Here is a 20,192-nt window from a genome sequence, read left to right as displayed (position 1 = left end):
GAGAGGGAACAAGGAGGCACTGTCCCATGTACTCTCATCTATGGTTTCTGAGGAAATATCCCCCCATTCAACCCCCCAAGGGCATTGGACGCTTACATCGGGACCCTGATTGGTTTAGTAGGCCTGGTAGAAGCGATCCGCCAATGACCTCGAACTATGGGGGTAAAGTGGGAGGTGAGGCAAGGTGAGAATGCCCCAAGTGTCGCGGCCCTACCGAGGAGAGTTCGTTTTGTCCCCTTGGCATCGACGGGTGTGTCCGACACGCAGCCGCTGTCCCTCCATTAGTAGTCTCTTATCATCGTGTACCATTTAATTATTATGAGTACTAAATAGATAATGGGCCCATTGTAAGTTTTTCTAGATTATAGCTACCTTGTTAATTTAGGTCAATGTGTTTGATTTCTGCATGCCCCACAGGAAGATTAGAATCCCACGTGACCTCAGGATGGGTTCATATATATCATTATTCTTAATGCTTTTCAGTAGCTCGGCCACCAACCGTCCCGACCACAGCATGAGAGGTATAACGAGTTCTACTCAGCTGACTCACGGATCATCTGAACAGCAATACCCGGGGATGGCTTCTTTTGGGCACATTGTTTCTTTGTGCATTTCACGGCCAACACCACACACAGCATGGCGACTATAAGGCTGCCATCAACACCAAAATGGATGTAGTCCTCTGGAACAAAGTGGTCATCCTCAGGTCGTGGGGGAAGTGGAGGTATCGTGGTTATGTCCCCATGAAGGTGATGCATGAAGATACGGGTGCTCGAGTTGTACACCGTCCTACTCAGCACCATAAATTGTGGTGTAACCAGGCGGCAAGATGCATTGAAGAGGCGGGATCCTCTCAGCCAGAATGTATCCGAGGGGTTGTTGCACCGGGAGGAGGTATGGCAGCTGGCACAACAGACTGCAGTGAGAGTCTTCGTAGAGGTCAATTGGTACTCCAATGGGAATGTTGTCAAGTCACAGTGTCGGATTATGAACAAGCGACTAACAAGTTGACGTTCTTAAGAACAAAAATCCTAGTGTCACAAACGTATCTGTCGTGAACTAAAGTACACCCTGACTCATAGTAAAGCAAGAGGACTGATACTGATCTCCTGTAATATACAAAATCTCTATTCCATCCCATGTCACCATCGCACCATTAAAATTACTAGGAAAAGGCTGGATAATAAAACTGTGAGACACTTTCTTATTACTAACAGGAACCTCCACAAGCAACCCTTTATCAGATAAGCGTACTTTCAAAATCCCACAGTAACAATACAAATCCCCCCAAAGTGAAAATTACTTGTGAACCATAAAGATACGCTGCATCCTTCAAAGCAGATTCTAGAACCCCCACTGGTAAAATGTCCCTTAGAAGCAGCTATAACTGATTAAACCTGAGTTTTAATTACCGTTAATAAAACCTCTGCTTCCCTCTCAACATTAAGTAAGGTAGTTTGACCAGAGGAAAAAACAATCGAAACATCTAAGTCATTTCCCCTGTATAGCTCATTCTGCCGCCACTTGTTCAACCTTCACTAAGCTTGCAACTGACATACTGGCTAACGTCCCTATAACTAAAATGGCTCCCGACTGTATCAGTGGGGCTGCCCTCTTGATCTTAGATATGTGTCAACCTGGACAATCCCGTTTTTCCATTTCGTACAACAATCCTATTCCCTTTCTTTATTTCCACAACCCGAAATAGACCCTCGAACTTAGGCCCTAATTTATGATTCAACTGATTCCTGACATTTATTTTCACAAAAACCCTGTCACCAACAGCAGCTTTGACATTATCTGACTTAGAATTGCTAATGTCAACCACTTCCTGCATCTTCAACTCAAGATACCTAGCAAGGAGTGCATCTCTCTCCTTAGCAGTAGACACCAACAATCTAACCATATCACCTAACCATATCATCAGTGGGAGACATCGCAATAGTATAGCTAACTATACTGTAATATTAATGCTATGCCAGACCTGTGTGATATACTGATCCCAATTCACATCATTACCCTCTACAATGATTCTAAGAGTCTCAATTACTTTCCTATTGGCCCGCTCGCATAACGCAATGGCTTCTGGCCTACACGGAATAGTAGTTACTTTCCGAATTCCCATAACCTCCGCAAGACATTTTAACGTCTTATTCACAAACTCTCTCTCATTATCTGTTATAAGTACCTCAGGAACCCCATAACGACAAACGTACCCACCGAAAAATGCAACCACAACCTCTTCCGCCATCTTATGCTTCCAAGGGAAAATCTCTATAAACTTAGTTAATTCATCCACAGTAACCAACAAATGTCTGTGGCCATGCCTAGACTCAGAAATTGGACAAAACGTCCACTTGGACACGGGACATGCTGGGAAACTCTACTGGGGATAGGAAACGAACCCAATTTACAGGAAGTAACCCTCGCTGGCTTGCATACATTGCAAACTGAACATCTCAAATTCCTCCACTGATGCGAGCATGTTCTTCCAGAAGGATTACCCCGTACGTTTTAATACATCTCAATACCCAAATGTGGACTTACCAAACCTACAATGAACAATATCCAGAACCGTATGTAGTGGGCTCTTTGGGACAACTATCTGTGTGTTATATCTCCTTTGTCCTCACTAATCCTCAGCTTACACTTAATTTTCCTAACTGACAAATTACCCTCTAACTCTAGACCCGCAAAAGGCAGCCTACAGTCCTTTCTAACCAAATCCATTAGCGAATCATGCCCCCCCATGAAAAATAATGACAAAATAATAATATTGAAGATTTAGATAATAAATGAGAAACAAAAAATGGGGAAATATAAACAAATATATATATATATATATATATATATATATATATATATATATATATATATATATATATATAAAATTTGGTGGCCCGTGAAATTTTTCTGGATCTGCTAGTGTCAAAATCTAATAGAATTTTTTGTTCAAGCCAACTTTTCATGAACATATTTATGCGTGTGAAATGACCGCGGTGTAAATGCTCTAATAAAACCAACAAATGATACATCAAATTAAGCTGAGAACTTAATCACCTTAACAACGATGCCTTAATATCAATCAAAAAATCTATAAAAATAAGAAAGTTATTGTGGGTTCCGTGAGTTCCGGGTTTTCCATGATAGGGTTTTGGGGAGCAAACCTGGCCAAGCTTCTCTTCAACATTTAATGTTTATGTAAGTATACCTTAGTTTAACCAGACCCCTGAGCTGATTAACAGCTCTCCTTGGGCTGGCCTTAAGGATTAGATTTATTTTTACATGGCTAAGAACCAATTGGTTCTTAGCAACGGGACCTACAGCTTATTGTGGAATCCGAACCACATTGTAACGAGGAATGAATTTCTGTCACCAGAAATAAATTCCTCTAATTCTTCATTGGCCGGTCAGAGAATCGAACGCGGGACCAGCAGAGTGCTAGCTGAGAACGATACCTACCCCTGCAATGGAGAACTTCATATATGGTATAAAACTAATGTTTTAAAAAATATATTACTTCCCTTTATATATCAAATTACAATTCAGTTTCTGACTGGAAAACAAATTACACAAGAGCATTTTGTTGTAATGGTAAACATAATATATGGTATGAATCCTTGCCGATCGGAGAGGTGGACACTTTGTTATCGTTACCATGTTTTAAATAAATCAATGGATGGTTTGCTAAAAATCAAAACCTAACTACACTCACAACGCCTCCAACATCTAAAAAACATAACAGACACCTCACACGCCTCGAACCGTCAACTCTCTCCTCGCTGCTGGGAGAAAGGGGCTGGGGATTTGATACGATACATGTACATGCGCTACCGGGGTCTAAGCGATGTCAGGCAGGGCAGCCGATCGAGACTACGGTCTACCCCAGAGCCAAATCAAAGCCCTTCAGAAGAAGGCATCGAGCTTACCCCATCCAAAAAATGGGAAAAAGCACGTTAAAAGAAGATTTATGTTGTAATGGTGGAACTTTCCCTGAGGGTGTTGTGCAATTGGAACGCCAAATGTTCAAGCGGAGATGCAATGCATTACTAATGATAATAATAATAATCATCTCTTTGAATAATGATAATAATAATAATAATCATCTCCTTTGAATAAGCGTCAGTGAACATCACAGAGATTCTGTAAGATTTCACCATTTTGCTGACATGAGTTCTGAACGAGATTAGGAACTTTATTGATGTGTTTGGTGCTACTTGTTAATCATTTCTGTTGAACCGAACCTTTCAGAATCATTCAAGAAACCCCCTTTTTTTTTTTTACTCTCTGAAACGTCGTTTTAAACTGAGGTCTTCTTATGTTATACCAATTCAAGGCTATCGGTGAAATAAGGATTCCTGCTTTGTTCAGGGAGGAATTCGTTTGAAGAATAATCCAAGAATTCATGTGGTGATTGTGACAATGAAAGTCAGCACTTTTTCAATCTAGAATAGCTTCTGATCACCTTCTCGCATTTAACAACTGTAGCTACTTGCTTCAAATTTAGGTGGACATCTGCTTGCTTGCTGATTTAACAAAGTCGTTTGGTGGTATGAGTAATTATAAAAATAAACTGAGACCACTTTATTAAGATGAAACATATAGGGGGCCATTAGAGAGGTGCCAATTCTCCATCGGCTTATATAATCCATTTCCCATTGCCTACCTCTCTCCACAGGGGGTATTGTAATCCAGTTGTCAAATTTCACATTTTGTGTTTTTTTAATTTCATTTAACATTAGTCCATCATTTCCTTGACTGCGTGTTCTTATTTCCGTAAAAACCCGAGATTGAAAGCAAAAAGATTTAAAGTAGTATAGATACAAGTGAAGATTAAAAGTTAGTATATATAATACAAATAAAGATTAGCATTTCTATCAACTTACAGTTCGTCTTGTGGCGTTGCCCCCTTATCTTTTAGTATCTAATTATCTAGCCCTATGTCCTTGCCTTGCAAGAATGAAGGTCTTACGTTATATAATTACAGACATCAGAGCTATAGCAGAAAGTTGTTCTTGGGACCATTAATTTTCTCGCCCATTACGGGTATAAGTTATCTATAGGAGCAGCATTCTAACGAATACTAACTCGACAAAAGTTATATATATTTTCATGATATTGTCTACTTAACTAACATATAAATGGACACCAATCTGATCTATTCCGTTTATATACTTGGTGCGAGGACACCTATGCAATATTAAAGACGTTACTCAAAAAACTGGAAAAGTAACGGAAGAATCGTTAAAATTAATAATAAATAACACTTGATCTATTACAAAAATACTTTATAGGCCTATACTGTAATTTTTTTTTCCGCAGTGGACGATTTTCGTAATAGATGGACCTCCAGTCAAAGAAAATCAATATTATCAATTGGGATTTTCAAGGAAAATAAAATGCTGACAGGCGAGAAGTTTTAAGTGCAAAAAATAATATATTTAAAAAAAAAAATGATAGCTATATGCCTTATTATGACCGATTATACAAAACAAACATAAACACAATTTTCTGTAAAACGGACTTCAAAAACAGTAATGTTTTATGGGTGACTATGATGAAAAAATGATCCAAAACACCCATTCTTCTCGATATTCTTGCTTAATTCCCATTCCTGATCGTGAATGGAACATTGTATACAGTATATTTTCAGAAGCAAAATATGCAGTTTACTACTAAGACAGTTGCTGGCATTAAAGGAAATATCATGGTCTGTAGCCTATGGTTACTGAACACTGTATTCTTTGGTGACTTGAATTTCAAGTCATTGGCCCCTTGTGTGCGCTTGCTCCATATGAATAGGGTTCATCGTCTGAATAATAATAATTATAATAATAATAATAATAATAATAATAATAATAATAATAATAATAATAATAATAATAATAATAATAATAATAATAATAATAATAATAATAATGTAATACCAATTTCTAGAGGCGACTTACTTATATTATTCACAGTATGAACTCATTACAATGCTTATCAGGTCAAATTATATTCATAAATGTCTGAAATACTTAATTTATATTTACGATATGATCACACACACACACACACACACACACACACCCAGACACATGGACGAGGAAACCCAGATCAACTATTACCGGATGTAGCGTTGGAAACACGACCATTAACAATAAAATACATTAAGTTTATCTCATTTTCTTAAATTAGACCTGGACCACGAGGAAGATTGCTTGGCCACCTCCACCCAAAAGGATGCAACAGAGGGGAAGGAAGAGGGGTCATCGTGCCCATGTGGGCTATGCAATGTCCAGCTTGGCCCAGAGGACGAAAGTGCAGTGTGTGATAAATGCAAAAAGTGGTTCTGTATTCAGTGCCTGAATGCAAACACAGCCCTAACCAAGTCTCAAATGAAGAACTTCCTGAGATCAATAAAAATGACAGAAAAAGTCAAGGGCCTATATTGGTGTTGCATAAGATGTTGTGAGGAAGAAAAGACTAGTAAGTGGGTAGAATGTAAGAATGTGTAGAATGTAATGAGAGAAACAGTGAAGACCCTAACAGGAGACAAGTACAACGAGAGGAAGTGAAGGAATCCGAGGAAACCCAAAATGAGCCTACTGATAAGGAGAGGCCAACAAGAGCAATGTGCAGGTTCTTCAGAGCTGGAAAATGCATGAAAGGAGATTCCTGTGAGTACCTGCACAGTTGGAAGAGCAGAACCTATAAAAGAACCCAGTACAGTCAGGACAGAAATGAATTGGGCCAAAGGATAGCATGTATAGGCTCTTCAAAAGGGGCCACTGCAAATATGTCATGAATTGCAAATATAGGCACAGCAGGATCAGTAGCCAAAATAGGGATATGGGAAGATTAAATGAAGCTGGCCTGAGGATAGAATGTAAGTATTTCAAAGAGGGGTATTGCAAATATGGTAGACACTGTAAGTACAATCACAGAATCAGCAGTCAAAATAAGGAGATAATACATGAAAGGGGAAATTACTCAGAAGGAACCAAGAGCCAAAACAGAATGGGATGAGGATGAGGATGAGGATATGTGCCAGTACTTCATAAATAGAAATGAGGAATATGCAAGTAGAGAAGCCAAACCCAGTGTCATGGGCAGAAGTACTAAGAAAACCCATAATAGACAACACGAGGGGGCAATACTTAGGGAGAGGACAGTAGAGAGAAAAGAGGTAAGACAAAATACAAATGTAAGAAGACAAGAAGAAGTATAAAGAAAAAAAGACTATACTATGTAAATATTAGGGGCATAAAGTCAAAATGAGAATCCTTAAAAGAAATAATCGAAAAGGTGGACCCAGTAATAGTGTGCTTAAACAGAATCTCACCTACATGAAAATGAGTGTGTGGAAATAACTGGCTACAAAGTATTTCATAACAATAGAAAGAAAGATGGAGGAGGAGGAGTCATAACAGGCATTAAAAATGAGCTGGCAAGTGTCACAGTCCAAACCAAAGGAGAAAACATATCTCACGAATCCATCTGGGTCAGCATTAACAATGGCACAGACAAGATAAGACTAGGCGTCATATATGCCCCTCAGGAAAGTAAGTGCAAAAATGACCAGCTGAAAGGTATGTACTCCTCAATAGAAGAAGAAATAAATATAGCAGAAGAAAACAGTGAAAAAGTCATGATCCTTGGGGACTTTAACTGCAATAAGGAGGAAGTAACAAAAGGAGGAAAAGAATTGCTGAAACTTATTAAACAAAATAGACTTATGGTGATAAATAATCATAGAAACTGCAAAGGAACATGGACAAGAATACAAAACACACAGAAGTCTATTACAGAGTAAGTGATGATAAAAGAAGAAGATGAAGAAGGAGTACAGATGATGGAAATAGACGAAACAAAAGAAATAACTCCCTACAGAATATCAGCTGAACTGGTACACTCTGACCACTGTGCTGTGAGAGTGGTCATGAACTGGAGAGTAATAAGTGAATATATTATTAGAGAAAAAAGGAAAAAATCCAAAGGTCAAGTATTCAAGAAGTAGAAAGAGCAGTAAGCAAGCTTAAGAACAAATATAATCCGGACAGTCAAGGAATAAATAACATAATGATAAAAAGTGTGGGGACAGAAATGACCGAAAGCCTGGCACTCTTAATTGGGCAAATAGAAGAGGAGTTAAACACTCCCGACGTTTGGGAGAAAATGGAAATACCATCACTTCACAAAAAAGGAAGCAAATTAGAATGAGAAAACGAGAGAGGAATATTTATCACGAGTAACATAAGCAAGGTATTTGACAAAGTGAGGTTGGAATTAACAAACGAAATAATAAACCAAAAGAGAAGCCGATTCCAGTGTGGTGGCATAGAAGGAAGATCCAACGCAGTGATCTGCTAACCCTGAACGCAGTGATTGGGGCCAACGACGTCCATATGGTTTGGAGATGCGTATAAATGTTTTGACAAACTCGATCTGAAGGACTGCATTAAAGAGATTGGGACAATGATAGGATGGAAAGATGCGCCGTTGATAAGAAAGATGAATGAGAACGGCAGAGCAGGCATAAGATCCCCTGCGGGAGAAACAGACGCCATCGAAATTACAGAAAATGTGAGACAGGTATTTATGGCCCAAAGCTATGCAGCATAGCGACAGACAAAGTGAATGAAATAAGCAGGAAGAACATAACAATCATGAGGAATATAGAAACAGAGTCCCTAATATTTGTTGATGACATAATGTTCCCCACCAGCAGGAAAGAAGGTACAGAAATGGCAATTGGCAACTGCCGTAGTCTGGAGCAACTGAAAAAGTTCACATTTAACACTAAGCCAAGCAAGTCAGCGGTGCTGATAATAGATAGAAGAAGAACAAAGGGCCAGACAGTCCACATAATGGCATTAGAAGTAAGGAAAAAGATCTCTGAAACAGTGTTGGTCCCAACATTATTTGCCAACATGGAGACCTGGAGCAACTTAACAGAAAAACGAGTCAAACGCTCTAGAGCAAATGCAATACAGGATCCTCCGAGGAATGTATGAACAGCCAAAGGGCACGCCCTACTGGGGAATTTTAGCGGAGTCCGGAATATGGCATGCAGTTGCCTATAGAACTGAATACAAGAAAATAATGCTATACCACAATATTATAAATTCAGACAAGAAAGGGCTAATCAAAGAAATAGTAGCAGACCAGTTAAGAGCCCCCTACGGGCTGTGCTGGACAAAAGGCATAGAAAAGATAGGTAAAAAGTACAATACAGATATAAATGGAATGGGAAAATATGCCAAAAAAGGAAATTAAGAGAGGAATAACGCAAGATATCGAAAAGACATTCAAAGAAGAAAGAAATGAAGAAGCTGAGATTCATAGATAACTCTGAAGAAAATAAGTATCTAAGGGAACTAGAAACAAAGGATGCATGCTTAATAATGAAAACCAGGCTGAATATGTTGGACCTGAAAGCTAACTACCGGGGAAGATATAAGGATGAGGTCTGTGATAACTGCAGAATAAAGGAGGAGGACATCACAGAACATTAGTTCGGGTGTAAAACCTTACAAAAAAATAGAAAACTTAAAATTAGAGACTCTGAAAGCCCCGAACAGAAAACTAGTGGAATATATAAAGGACGTCACCAACCCGGAAAGCAACGGCACCAGTTAAAAAGTAACAGTAACGTAAAGAGGATTAGTAATAAAAGTAAATAAATTCGAAATATTAAGTAACATCTGGGAGGTTAAGGGGCAGGGTGCTAAATTAAATTAACAACTGTTAAAAATATATATATAAAGTAAAGTAAAAAATAAAACTGAGCAAAACTGTATTGATATATATATATATATATATATATATATATATATATATATATATATATATATATATATATATATATATTTATTCAGAGAAGAGATGACTGAAAATCTAGAGCATTTACTAACTAATAAAAAAATGCAGTAACATCAGGACTAGACTGAAAAATAATGGCTAAAGCACGTTTTATTAACAGTTTTAAATAGAAAAAGACAATATCAGTGAAACATAAATAGAAAAGGACAACTATCTATTGAAAATGATGATATTAAATAGAAAAGAGACAACTATCTATTGAAAATGATGATTTTAAATAGAAAAGAGACAACTATCTATTGAAAATGATGATATTAAACAGAAAAGAGACAACTATCTATTGAAAATTATGACATAACAGAGAAAACACCCTGAATTCAGCCCCACAGGAGAAAAAAGAGAGCCGCTGCAAAGACAAATCCTTCGATTACTACTACAACTTCGTAAACACTGCACCGCGGCTTCATTCGCAAGTGAGTAACGCAAGACCCTTTACTTTTAGCCCTCCGAAGGTCACTCCGAGTTAAATCAAGGTCACGTAAGACCGGAGGTCAGGTCAAACAGGCTTTTGGGCGTCGGCAGAAGGTGGCCTCAGCCGGCTACTAAAGGCCGAGGCTCACAGAGTGGCGTCTCCCCACACCCGGTCTTGGACGATTCGTCCGGATGTCATTTCAGCCGTTTTCACGGAAATTCGTGAATTTTAGTAATTAAGGATGACTTTCCTTCCCCGACCACTCGTGTCCTTCTAATTCCCAGGATTTCTCACCCGGTGGAGAAGCAGCGTCGGACTTGGCCACAGTGGGCGGATCCATAGCTCGCCGGCTTTTCTAATGTCACGCCTGCCACGTGTCCATACTCGCCGGCTTTCTGGCATCGCGCCTGCCACGTGGCACCTGCGCAAGGAATAGCTTGGGGAGAAGGCCAAATGGAATGCCCCTTCGCGTGTTTAATACTGGCCCCGGGGGCGGGGGAAGGGCGGTGCCCCTTGTATTCCCTACACTCCGATCAATATGTCAGGCACGGTCAGGTAAAACTAAGGTATACTTACTTACTTAATAAAGTATATCTTAGTTTAACAGACCACTGAAGAGCTGATTAACAGCTCTCTAGGGCTGGCCGAAGGATTTTAGATTTATTTTTACGTGGCTCACGAACCAGTTGGTCACCTGGCAACGGGACCTACAGCTTATTGTGGAATCCGAACCGCATTGTGGCGAGAAATGAGTTTCTATCGCCAGAAACAAATTCCTCTTGTTCTTCACCGGCCGGTCGGAGGTTCGAACTCGCGACCGCCTGAGGGGTAGCTGAGAACGGAACCCGCTCGCCCAGCGAGAACTGCCTGGGCCAAAGGGCAAACTGGAACGTTCACATCTGGGCAGGCAGGTGTTCCCGCCTACCTGGCGGTAGTTGCTGCCTAATCACCTCGTTTTCAATAGTTTAACGGCCGTGTCCAGCTTCGCCGTAAGTGATTTCTTTCTAATGTCGAGGACCTCAGGTTTGTATAGTTAAGAAAAATACAATTTACTTTTAAAAATTATGATTTTGAAGTTGATTTTCAAATACATTTTCGTTTATTTTCTGTCCCAAAGCGTGTGACTGGCTCTGTAGCGGCCGCGTTATGGCGTGGATCATTTATAATAAATCATTTAGATCATATACTGTATAACCTTATTAATGTATATATATTACTTGAGGCTATTTAGCCCAGGCTAGCTGCCGTAGGCGAGGGATAGGCCGAGAAGGCTGTCCGATGTGTGCTTATGACTGTAGAGGTCCGTTTAATCTGGGGCAGTCTCTCGCACATAATTAAGTTGGTCAAAGATAATTGAAAAAACCTAACATGGCTAATTCAGGTTAGGTTAGGTGACGGGAAAGTTACCTTTGGTTAGGTTAGGTTAGGGTAAGGGAGGGTTAGCTTTGGTTAGGCAGCAGGTTAGGCTATATTTATTTTTTTCGCAATTTTAATCGTAAGGAAGAGCTTTGCACGTAGGCGTCCTAGTATTGTTTTATTAAGGGATTTTTTTTTACTGGACGATATAGAAAATGGTGTATTTTATGATGCAGTACAAGTGAGATAACTTGAAAAAGTTGCCGAAATCATGTCGAGAAATTTACTGTCTTTCATTTACGCTTTTATGTTCATCCCCAAGGGGCTGGTACTGAACATGGCATCCCTATGGAACTTTTCTGCAGAAAGACACAAACTAAATTTAGTAGATTTCTCAAAAGGTCTCAACTGTAGTGCATTATATATATATAGGCTATGCAACATTTACTATGCCGTACATTCTAAAAATTCCATTAATAAACATTATCTCTGCTTCAAGCTCTTCCTTAGTTCCCATTAAATTTTTGGAGACTTTTTTTTAGCAAAAACCATACTTATGACCCCAGGTCTGCTGAGCAAAGATGGAACAGTGATACTACAGAATAGCTGCACATGTTGTTCTTTAATGCCCAATCTAACCTTGGGGCATCCAAGGGCTCACCCCACCGTCCAGGTCAGAGTCCAGCACCCCAAGATAGGTTAGGTCGAGGGAGGGCTGGGCTAGGACGAACCGCTGTTGAAATGTTGGACTTTCACTTGAGCAGGCTGAGACCAGGTGAGAGGTGACTGAGACCAGGGGAAATAAGTGTAAACACGGCAACTCTTCCATATTTCGACTGACTGAACTGCCTATGAACTCGGTGAGAATGCTGATGGCATATTGATGAGAAGCGGGAGGTGGAAGATGTGGGTGATTGGTATGATTTTCAGTCAGTAATCTTGGGTAAATTGGCCATTATGATACAATTCGGCTAATACACCAGTACAAAAAAACGCGGAAGCCCAACGAATACATATTCTGTTTTTTTTTTTAACTCATGCTTGTGCACACACAGTGTTCATTGCATGTACACACACCCAGACTCATCTAAACACGTAAGGTATGACACACTTAAATTCAGAGATTCGTAGGACTTTGCAAAATACGAAAAAAATCATAAAAATTGAAATTCAGCCACAAAATATAAATTATTCTTATAAAAATACAGACCATCATTTTTTCTGTAGGAGTATTCCTCATCATGAGTGTGCAGAGGAGTAATCTTTCTTGGGTTTGCATACTTATGAAAAGTACAAATTGCTTAAAAAAATCTGGTACCTAATGGTAAAAACAAATTGTTCCAACACAAATACAATCCTTTGTTCGTTATGTAGGATTCAGCTTGTGAATGTAAGCTGGAACAGCCGGTTAACTGTAAGACAAGGTCGTTAACTGTCGACAGGCAGGGCGAAGTTCCGCCCACCTGTCAGTATGCACCCCACTTTCCTTCTGGCCGCTGTTGTGTTTGGATGTCTGTATAGACTCTCTGCTAAGGATTCCTTTGTTTTTCATGTGATTGTTGAAGAGTTTTGTCAAATAAATATATATTTGTTCCTACACAAGTACGAACCTTCGGTCTTTACACGCGGATTTTGCTTGCGAACGCGTGGTGGAACGTCTGTTCACTTTCAAACAAGGTCATTGGTTACTCCACTTTGCTTTCAGCCAACATCGTGTAAAGACGTCCTTACGCTTCTCTGCCCGACTGCCGTTCGCTCTCCTTTTGTTGTTGTCTCTTGTGTACATGGGTGCGTATGTTTGTTTGCTAATGTCTTTATTATGCAAACTCATAACTTGCAACAGCCTAGGGCGAGGAAACTTTTTATTACAAGGCGCTGCCCAGGTAAGAACGAACCTTGTGTGTGGTTCCTTTCCTCCTTAGAAATAGACCCTCATACTTTGTGAATGTCATGCAGGAAGCACGACTGTGGCCAAGATAGCCCGTGTAGTGGATGAGGTTTGCTCAGGAAAATAAGAGAAGAAGTTTCTCCGGTTTCATTGGAGTGCAATACTGCCGGTGACACTGAAGTTTTTTTTGGTTCCCTCTTGCCCCCAGCCAAGTTTCCACCTAATGTTGCTACTCCTAAGGGAGAGGTTTTTCCTTCATCAGTAGAGAGCCAGCGTAGGTAATCAGTTTGACTACTCTCTGGCGGTGTCCTTTCGCTCGGAGGGGGAGTTGTTCTCGACAGGACACTCCGTGGGTCGAAGTTGAGATGGCCTTGACGGACACGACTTGTTTTCCAGGTGTTGTGAAGCCAGAGAGGCTTGGGGAGTTATGGCCATCCCTAGGCCTCCCAGGGGAGCTGAGTATTGAGGGGTTGATCTCCCACATGAAGGCCTCCATAAGCCTTCCAGTAGCCACTTCCACCGTAACTATCACTACCTCCATGGTTATGGTGTCTGCCGGCTCAAAGACCACCTCTACATTGCTGATAACACAGCATGTGCCTCCGGTAGTGTACCCTCAGGTGTCACCCTCTATGTCTTCATCCCTTGGTGACGTCGTCCTCCACACCCTGCTGTCCAAGGCCTGCCTCACCCAGAAGAAGAAGTCGAAGAAGAGGAATCGTAAGTCATTGTCATTGTCTTCATCCTCATTGTGTGCTGTCACCTCCTCCCCTTCTTCTTCCAAAGCTAGTAAGCGGAGGAAGAAGAAAGCTGCCTCTCCCAGCCATAAGAAGTTCTGTATGGCTTCTGATGGCCAGCCTTCTTCCATGGAGAAGGCTGTGGGGTCTCTTGCTTGCAGTACTGTGAGCACTGCAGCTCCCACTGCTGACAGCATGGGGGCAACCGCTGCCCAGGTTCCACCAACCCCTAGCACATCGGTACCGGTCCTGGGAAGCCACCTTTCAGGCTGGTAAGGGTCCCTGGTCTACAGACCCTGGCTCGGTGAGAGATAGTGAGTGAGTAGAGAGCGGGCTGGAGATCACTCACCCCCTCCCCCTTCTCCTGGTGCAAGGGTCCCAGAACAGTTACACTGGCCCACTCACCTAGGAAAGGCAAGAGGAGGTCCCCATCCAGTCTTCTTCTTCCATAGATGCTCTTGCCTCTAAGAAGACTGTAGCACGCCTGTGGGACAGCCCCCTTTTACGTTTGCGTGAATGGGACCGCTCTCCCCGAAGACTGCCCGTGCCCTTACTTACCTGCTGGGGCTTTGGCCTCCGGCAGGTATGGTAAAGGTGTTAGGGATCTCTCATTTGTCCCCTCCACCTCCACAGGGTTTTCTGAGAGCCAGACAGGCCTTGGGTTTGGGACCAGGACCATTCAAGCTCCCATCCCACCCCGACCATGGAAGCACATTCTGGGCTTGGTTCTTGGTCCAGACTGGTATGCTAGAGTGGTGGAGAGCGTCTCTCTCCTGCAGAGGGAGTAGCCTGGGAAGACCATGACATGGAAGGGCTTGAGGATCCTATGCCCCAGGACTTGGACACCCTTGAGTTGCAGAAGAGTTTGATATGGTAGTTTAACGATTTCAAGGACGAGACCATGGCCCCGTGGACCGATCTTCAGCCACTGAGTGTATTTGGGGACTGTGGAAGGAACCCAGAGTCTCGATGGGCTTGCCATGATTGCCAGTTGCCAAGGGGGTTTTGGACCAGTTGAATTCTCTTGTGCCTGGGCAAGAGAACTCATTTAGGTCTAGCCGATTGTGCAAGGCACGCCCTCGGTCTCTCATATGCCAGAGGAAATGCTACAATCCCTTAGAGAGGCCTTTGCCAACAAAACAGGTTGGCCCGGACCTGGTTTGTCTGTGTCCGGGTCTGTCGCTGGACCGGCTCCATGCAGAGGGAGTTTCCCTTTCTCAGCAGGAGGCAGTGGCGATGGAATCGACTGCCATGGAAGCATTCCAAACAATTTCCTGAATCGATTTCTGGTCCCTTGTGGTGGCCAAGATCGCTTCTTCCTCTTTTGGGGTCTCATGCATCTGAAGAGGGCCATCACCTACCTAGCCCACCAGACAGCTAATCTGTGGGCAAACCTGGTGCTCATGAGAAGACCTCAGGTCACCAGGCTCATCACCCGGGAGTCAGCACTGGCACTCAGGAATGGAACAGTACTGGGTTCCACTTCCCTCTAGAGGTGGAGGCCATGGTGGACAGGCCAAGGATCGAAAACAATGATGTTCTTGTTCACCAGGCAGTGGCCTAGACCTCCGGGTCTTCATGTGGCACTGCAGCCTGACCCTAACATCTTTGGGTCCCAGGAAGTCCTAGGCTTCCTTGGGCCACCGCAGGAACACCCAGTCTTCTTCTGCCCTTGCTAAGAAAGGTGCGCAACCATGACCTTTTCAGCCCCTGGCCTGTGCTAGGAAAGGGGGCAAAGGTAAGAAGGGAGGAGGATGCTTGAGGCGGCGTTGCTGCCATTGGTCGGGGTGCTTGTCGAGCCATTGGGCAACATGGCAGCAATGTGGAGCGGAGACTTGGGTAGTGGATGTCCTTCGAGTAGAATATCTACTACCCTTCGAGTTCCTGCCACCCCTCACCAATGATCTGGTCTGCTTCCAGACTTACGTTCCAGGCTCACCGAAGGAACTCTCCCTGTGGGAAGAGGCGAAAGCAATGCTGTAGAAAATCACTGTAGAAGTCGTGATAGATCAGTCTCCTGGGTTTTACAGCCATCTTTTTCTCATAGAGAAGAGACGGGTGGCTGGAGACCGGTCATAGATCTCTCTCCCCTGAACTGGTTCGTTCACCGGACATGGTTCAAGATAGAAACAGTACAGTCAGTACTCGATGCCATCAGGGAGTCCGACTTCATGCTTTAGGTGGACTTGAAGGATGCATATTTCCAAATACCAATCCACCAGTCTTCTCACAAGTACCTCCACTTTACCCTCAGGGAGACAGTGTTCCCATGCAGGGCACTTTGTTTCAGGCTCTCAGTCTCTCCTGAGGTGTTCACCTGAGGGTTCACCCTTGTATCAGCTTGGTCCCATTACAATTGGTTATTCCTGATGAGCTCTTGGTTGCAGTTGCTCCAGGACAGAGACCGACTTCTCGAATTTTGTCACAACTTGGGAGTAGTGATCAATTTCAAGAACCCTGATCTCACACCCAGGCACAGGGTAAAGCATCCGGGCATGCCGATAGATACGGCAGCAGCAAGATTCTACCCCTCAGACTCGCGTATCAGCTAGTTCAGAGAGGCAGCGCAGTTGTTCCTGTCTCAACAGGAACAACCAGGTTGGCAATGGCAAGTCCTTCTTAGTCACCTGTTGTCCTTGGAGAAGCTGGTCTCTCATGGGTGGCTTCACCTTCATTCCCTTGAGTGGAGGATAAAGGAGTTTTGGTCTCCAGCAAGGGAATTCCCATTCTTCCCAATTCCTCTCTCAGAGGAAGTTAGAAAGGTCTTAGCCTGGTGGCTGGACAACAGGAACCTCTTAATAGGAGTGCCATTAGGCATTCCCCCTCCCAAGATGCTTCTGTTTTCGGATGCATTGACTGACGGATGGGGCGCAACCTTGAAGAGTTGCTGGTTTTAGGTGTGTGGAACCAGAATGACAGACACATCCACATCAATATTCTGGAACCCAAGGTGGCATTTTAGCACTGCAGGAGTTTCAGGATCAAGTTATGGGGCACTCTGTGGTGTTGATGAGCGGCAGTACCATGGTAGTGGCACATGTAAACAAGTGGGTGGGGGAGAAGGGATTGGTTTCCCTTCAGCTCCACATGTTGGCAGTGCAGGTGCAAAAGTGGTCAGTAGCACACTCAGTAGAGCTGTCAGCCAGGTAGATTCCAGGCAGCCGGAATGTAGAGGCAGAATAGCTCAGTCGCCAGGGTCAGGTGATAGGGGCAGAGTGGTCCCAACACCCAGACATTGCGAAAAGATTATTCGATCGTTGGGGCCTCCCAATGACAGACCTCTCTGCAACACGGCACAACAGAAAACTGCCGGTGTTTTGTTCCAGTGTGCTTGACCCATGAGCAGCAATAGAAGACGCCTTCCAGCACCCATGGGACAATCTCAATCCCTACGGCTTTCCTCCGATTTGTCTGATTCATCACGTGATCGACAGGGTCATGATCACCCCGAATCTTGGGATGACCCTGGTGGCCATGTGCCGAGTGGTATTCAGACCTGTTAGCTCTACTTTCTGAGGTACCGAGAGAGATTCTCCCTTGGCATGACCTGCTGTGCCAGCCGCAAGTAGAGGGGTATCACCAGGTGGTGAGAGGACTGTCACTTCACACCTGGAGACTATCCATCGTCTCTTGCGAGTTAGAGGTTTTTCTCGCTGCACAGCGACAGAGTTGTCTGGATACCTTTGTAAATCCTCTGTGGCTGTGTGCCAGGGGAAATGGGCTGTCTTCTGTGGGTGGTGTCGTCAATGGGGTATCTCTCCAGTTGGAGCTACTCTTAAGCAGGCAGCAGACTTTCTCATCTTTCTTTGTGAGAGATAATAATAATAATAATAATGATAATAATAATAATAATAATAATAATAATAATAATGTGAGTAATAAAAATCCACAATTATATAGTAAATATATTACTATGTAAAAAGAACCAAGGACTTTCGAACACCTGAACGGTGTTCCTCATCAGTGTTAACGTTAAAATGCAGAGTGAGGGTAGTTTTCTTATGAAATAGTTTTTTAAAAATTGGGGGCGGGGCGAGAAGATAACAGCCCATCACGGAAGTGCTGGTTCGGGTGTTATGTAATACCGAATTCAACAGGCAGTTGCGCCAATCTCCTTGATCTTCGTACTAGCGATGTTGCATCTGCCTGCGCTGCATAGGTGCCATAGTCGGAACCATCCACAGGGACGTCGGCTATCTGGAGAGAGAGAGAGAGAGAGAGAGAGAGAGAGCAGAGCATCAGGAGAGAGAGAGACGGTCAGCGTCAGTTTTGAAATTAAAATGTTTAATGTAGTGTTTGGCAATAAACCAGTTGATGAAAGGGTCTTCATTAGTAAATGACTTATTATCTTCAAACGATATTCCCATGTTTATGGCAGCACCTTCAACTAATCTTCTCACGTGAGAATCGTCACTTTTAAAAATAGTTCGTGCACCACCCCAATTAATTTTGTGGTCTAAATTAAAACTATGAGCTACCAAAGCGCTCCCCTGTGCATGAAGATCATAGGCCCTTCTATGTTCCCTTAATCTTACATCCAGTCCCTACCACTCTCCCGTAGTAACAACCATTGCAATCATGGCAGGAACTTGTAAACACGCTGTTTCTCGTGGTGCTGCTGTTATTCTTGGTAAGGGCTTTTGCCAAGGTGTTTTTATAGGTATAAACAATTTTGACATCCTTTTGGTATTTATTCATATAATCGCCCACTCTTGAGACTTCTTCTTCAAAGGGTAATGATACATGTTTCTTGTTACTTATTTCATTATTAACATGACCTATATAAAAGCTCCTTTCAGCACGGCTGATGGCCTCGGAAATAAAATGTTCGGGTATTTTCAGGACCTAAAGGTATCTCTACGACATGGGAGAGTTCTTCATCTAGAAATTGGGGTCGACGTATGGAGTGCTCTTAAAACAAAGCTAATGATAACATTCCTTTTAACTTGCTGTGAGTGGTGGGAAAAGTAATGAATATAATTCTCTTTGTTAGTAGCTTTTCTAAAAACTGAAAATTTGAAAGAGTTACTGTTTACATCCCTATGAATTCAGGCATCTGAGAAAGAAATCTTGCCATCAACCTCTTTTTCAGCTGTAAATTTTATAGAACCGACAACGTTGTTGGCAGTATTCAGTGAGCAGTCTAAAGCTACGTCATCGCCGTAAAAAATAATAAATATGTTGTCTACATATCTCACCCACAGAGCAGGCTTGAAGGTTGGGTTTACAATTTCTAGATGAAGAACTCTCCCATGTCGTAGATACCTTTAGGTCCTTAAAATACCCGGAACATTTTGTTTCCGACGCCATCAGCCGTGCTAAAAGGAGCTTTTATATAGGTCATGTTAAGGAAATAAGTAACAAGAAACATGTATCATTAAGTAGTAGTCTCAAAGTGGGCGATTATGAATAAATACCAAAAGGATATCAAAATTGTTTATACCTATAAAAACACCTTGGCAAAAGCCCTTACCAAGAATAATATCAGCACCATGAGAAACAGCGGTGTTTACAAGGTTCCCTGCCATGATTGCAATGGCTGTTACTACGGGAGAGTGGTAGGGGACTGGATGTAAGATTAAGGAACATAGAAGGGCCTATGATCTTCATGCACAGGGGAGCGCTTTGGTAGCTCATAGTTTTAATGTAGACCACAAAATTAATTGGGGTGGTTACGAACTATTTTTAAAAGTGACGATTCTCACGTGAGAAGATTAGTTGAAGGTGCTGCCATAAACATGGGAATATCGTTTGAAGATAACAAGTCATTTACTAATGAAGACCCTTTCATCAACTGGTTTATTGCCAAACACTACATTAAACATTTTAATTTCAAAACTGACGTTGACCGTGTGAACCCTGATGCTCTCTTTCCCCTCTCTCCAGATAGCCGACGTCCCTGTGGATGGTTCCGACTATGGCACCTATGCAG

At 42.4% G+C, this 20,192-nt stretch overlaps 2 protein-coding genes across 3 annotated transcripts in view; one reads left to right on the top strand and one right to left on the bottom strand.

Annotated features, from left to right (window-relative positions):
• The window catches only part of LOC136838228 (zinc finger protein 271-like), a 526,618-nt gene that overhangs the window by 364,944 nt on the left and 141,482 nt on the right, over window positions 1-20,192 (bottom strand). The window lies entirely within an intron of this gene.
• The window catches only part of LOC136838238 (zinc finger protein OZF-like), a 36,925-nt gene continuing 26,910 nt past the window's right edge, over window positions 10,178-20,192 (top strand). For both annotated transcript variants that reach the window (XM_067103102.1, XM_067103101.1), the window contains exon 1: window positions 10,178-10,280. The gene's annotated coding sequence lies outside the window, so the exon portion shown is untranslated. The remainder of the gene's footprint in view (window positions 10,281-20,192) is intronic.

This window comes from Macrobrachium rosenbergii, unplaced genomic scaffold (genome assembly GCF_040412425.1).
Source record: "Macrobrachium rosenbergii isolate ZJJX-2024 unplaced genomic scaffold, ASM4041242v1 282, whole genome shotgun sequence".
Classification (NCBI taxonomy): Eukaryota; Metazoa; Arthropoda; class Malacostraca; order Decapoda; family Palaemonidae; genus Macrobrachium; species Macrobrachium rosenbergii.
Note: the sequence above shows the minus strand (reverse complement) of the source record. Positions and strands in the feature narration are given on the sequence as shown.